General features: G+C 42.9%; 1 protein-coding gene and 1 long non-coding RNA gene across 2 annotated transcripts in view; both read left to right on the plus strand.

The window, feature by feature from the left end:
- Positions 1-630, plus strand: part of LOC107670918 (uncharacterized) — a 1,658-nt gene extending 1,028 nt beyond the window's left edge. The window contains exon 2 of the long non-coding RNA XR_001632136.1: positions 538-630. This is a non-coding gene — a long non-coding RNA (uncharacterized LOC107670918). The remainder of the gene's footprint in view (positions 1-537) is intronic.
- Positions 1-4,285, plus strand: part of LOC107670917 (netrin receptor DCC-like) — a gene marked incomplete at its 3' end in the record, with an annotated part of 205,240 nt that overhangs the window by 88,381 nt on the left and 112,574 nt on the right. The window lies entirely within an intron of this gene.

Here is a 4,285-nt window from a genome sequence, read left to right on the forward strand (position 1 = left end):
TAGAGATGCAGCAGAAGAGACCGCTGTGATGAACTTTTAAAAGGTAAGACATTTATAGAACAAAATAGTATATTATCAGCACAGCTAATCAAATTACCCTGTGCATTAAAACAGATTATTATTAGATTATTCCTCACTTAATTAGTAGATTTACGGGATGTTATTCATTCTCTTCATGCAGTTTCATCCATCGTTGTGTAATTAAGGCTTTTAAAAGTGATTTTGCTGGTGGGGAGTTATTTAATAGACTTGGATATATTGCAAAGGATGCAGATGGACCTAAGTGAGAATGAAAAGTTTGAAATAGACGAGCAGTTTTCATTTCAGAATCATGCTAGGCTAAATTTCCAAAAAAGGTATTATATACACCACAGTAAATCTATACATTATTACTGTATTTTATACTTAAACGTCTTAGCTACTAAAGAAGTACTGTGTTGAAGGAACAGACTGAGCAGTGATGCCACAGGACTGCAATGTGATGGAGCATCACTTAACCATTTCTCCTGTTTTTCTCCTTCGCTATCTTGCTTTCAGAACGAGAACCACCTGAAGACTCCCTGTAAAGAGACATCAACCTCACAATGAGTCTCTTCACTGGTTTTGGCAAGTCTTTCCCTGCTCTTTGTGTCTTTGTGAAAAAGTGCCAGTTCCCTAGTATGATTACATCACATTTTGTTGGTGTAATATATAGATTGCTCCTGCTGACTATATCCAGCCTCTTACGAAGACTTCAGATGACCCAACAACTGTGAAGAGATGACGCCAATCCTTGAGAGGACTTCAGATGAAGCTGACTCTGAATAATCATACAAAACTGCTACGTTTTCCTTGCATTGTAATCAGCATGATCACATCACGTAACCATTGCTTCAAGTTGTTCATTGTTTCTGTATATATTTAATTGTTTCTGAATACATGACATGAATTGAACAAAACTTAATGCATCATTTTTTTTCTCCTCTCCAGATCAGTTGGGAAACCATACATTCACACTCCTTTCTGTGAGTGACGAGCACTCATAATGCAGCACAGCACACTATAGTGGAGACTGTTCAAGGACAACATGCTTTATAGTTTATTATAAATGTATAAATCAATTGCTGTAAATAAGTGCATAACAAAAGTCAACATACATAAAATATATGATTAAATGTGTAAATTTTTTTAAAAGTAGCGTTTTGGACTTCCGTTGACGCAACTCTCTTTCTATGGTTCTGATACCAGCTATGAGCAGAACCAGGACTGAGTGTAATCCAGATTCATTCATGCAGTCATTGTCTGAGCTTGCTTGCTTGCTTATTTATTTATTAATCCAAATGCATGGAAATTTTGATATGCAATTCAGGTGCATAAATCTTTAATTTAGGCCTAAATATAGTTTGCACATGTATTTCTTCGCTGGTAAATTACAGCCCGTATTCACTCACAATCATAATCACAGTGAGTATCAACACTTGTATTGTGCATCTTATGATGGATTATATAATTTATTAAATAATAATAACAAATAATATATCAGTAAAATCAAATGTATTAATATAATAATATTAAAAATATTATTAGTTCTGTCTTTGATTAAAATAAAAATATTAAATATATTTATTTACACACTCACACACACGCACACACACACACGCGCACACACACACACACACACACACATGCGCACTGTAACGGGGTGAAGAATCACACGACAAATAATCTCAATCAATACCCCGGAGGGTGGATTTATTGGGGTGATGGGTGATAGTGAGAAAGGTCCAGGTAGGTGCTCCGGTGCCGTGAGTGCTGCCTCCACCTTCTTCTCCTGCGGCCGAATGAGAACCCGTCCCACCTGGAAACCCAGGTACTTCGCCTCGGAGAGGGCAAGGTGGCATTTGCGAGGGTTGGCGGTGAGTCCAGCCCTCCGGAGCTCCGAGAGCACCCTCCGTAACCGGTCCAGGTGGTCTTCCCATGCCTCGGAGTGGACCACGACGTCGTCCAGATAGGCCGCGGCGTAGGCCTGATGGGGCCGCAACAGGATGTCCATCATCCGCTGGAACGTGGCGGGCGCCCCGTGGAGGCCAAAAGGAAGGGGCCGGTACTGCCAGTGGCCACTAGGGGTAGAGAAAGCAGGCTTAGGTTTGGCATTCTCAGAGAGGGGTACCTGCCAGTAGTCTTTGGTGAGGACCAACAGGCGACGGAAGTCGTTGCAGAAATGGAGGGTGCCGTCCGGTTTCGGGACCATCACGATTGGGCTGGCCCATGGGCTGCGTGATGGTTCTATCGCCCCCAACTTCAGCATCTGTTGTATTTCCTCCTCAATAGCTCGCCGACGAGCCTCAGGGATGCGGTAGGGCCGTTGCCTGACGACGACTCCTGGTGGCGTCCGGATGTCGTGCTGCAGGACGTTGGTCCGCCCGGGAAGAGAGGAGAACACATCAGAGAACTGACCGACCAGGTGCTGCAGCTCCCGCTTCTGGGCAGCCGAGAGGTGTGGCTTGACGTAAACAACCACGGGATCAGCGATGGCGAGGGCCGCGAGCTGGTCTCTAGTCCCCATCCACTTCTTCAGGAGGTTAATGTGGTAGAGCTGCTCGGCTCTCCTCCTTCCTGCACACTCACACACACATACTCACACACACACACACACACACACACCTTCCGCTCCTGTAATTAATGCTATTTGGGAGTGTGAGCGTTCATCTGATATTCTCTCTGTTCCCGGTGGAGCTGCAGCCGCTCTGAAGCACTGATTAAAACCAGCGATCTGTTGGTTTGAAAGCTCTTCCTCACACAACATTCCTCCATTCCTCCTGCGCTCGTCAGATCAAAATTTAATGTCAGTCCCAAAAACTGTTTACTCTAAAATGCGACATCCTGCTTCTGCAGAGAGTTTAAAGCCTGTATTTATAATGCATCATATGAGCATCTGAGTTCATCATGAAGCCCTTCATAAAGTATTATGATGCATTATATCATTTGTTCCTCTCTACATTCTGAAGGTTTGTTCGTATTTCATTCACACTAATTTATGCAACATTTTACTCCTAAAAACCTGGTGAAAATGTGTTTGTTTTCTGTCTGTTGACAGTATTTTCTGATTTATGGAGTGATAAAAAGACAAATCCAGAATCCACTCTTGAAGAACTTTTAACTCTAATATGAAAACAAAATTTAACGGGAATTAGGAACCGGACACTTTATCCAATGTTCTGCAAATGTATGCAGATGAGTGCATATTTAATTAGATAATGCAGCATTTGCATATCTAAACAATCATTTCAGAAAACTTGCAATACAAACAGCTGTCTTAATGTACTGTGATTAATTAACTGAGGAAGTCTGGTGATATTGATCAGTTATTCATCTGCGCTGTCTTGCTGTAAAACTGCAAAGTTTGGTGAATGTAAGACAAAAAGATTGAAATCTACAGACGCAAACAGATAAAGTGCCATAAAGCAAACACTTAAATGTGTATTTTAGATGTTTTCTTTACACTAGTATGAAAGAAGGATATGGAAGCAAAATAGACCTCAAAACAGAGCAGTGCATGAAACAATTCTGTGTGTGTAGAACAGTGTGTGTGTGTGAGTGTGTGTGTGTGTGTGTGTGTGTGTGTGTGAGAGTGTGTGAGAGTGTGTGTGTGTGAGAGAGTGTGTGTGTGAGAGAGTGTGTGTGAGAGTGTGTGTGTGTGTGTGTGTGTGTGTGAGTGTGTGAGTGTGTGTGTGTGTGTGTGTGTGTGTGTGTGAGAGTGTGTGAGAGTGTGTGTGTGTGAGAGAGTGTGTGTGTGAGAGAGTGTGTGTGAGAGTGTGTGTGTGTGTGTGTGTGTGTGTGAGTGTGTGAGTGTGTGTGTGTGTGTGTGTGTGTGTGTGTGAGAGTGTGTGAGAGTGTGTGTGTGTGAGAGAGTGTGTGTGTGAGAGAGTGTGTGTGAGAGTGTGTGTGTGTGTGTGTGAGAGTGTGTGTGTGAAAGTGTGTGTGAGAGTGTGTGTGTGAGTGTGTGTCTCAGTCTCTGTGTTCGGCTCAGTTACTCCATGGTTTGGCATTCAGATGCGCTGTGTTTGGTGAAAGCGTGTCGAAGTGTGTTTGTGTTTGAAGCGCTGTTTCTCTTCTCGAGCATCAGAGCACTGTTTTCCTCTGTTTTCGGTTCGTATGACCCATCTGCTCGTGTCACGTGTGTTGTGAGCAGGACAGAATGTTTGCATCGTGCTCGATAACATCGCATTCATCATGCTGGAGCTCGTAATGAAGATAATTACCGTCTGAATGCTGATGCTTTATTCTGTAACAAGGCCGTACGTTC

Source organism: Sinocyclocheilus anshuiensis, unplaced genomic scaffold (assembly GCF_001515605.1).
Source record: "Sinocyclocheilus anshuiensis isolate Anshui unplaced genomic scaffold, SAMN03320099.WGS_v1.1 scaffold1266, whole genome shotgun sequence".
Taxonomy (NCBI): Eukaryota; Metazoa; Chordata; class Actinopteri; order Cypriniformes; family Cyprinidae; genus Sinocyclocheilus; species Sinocyclocheilus anshuiensis.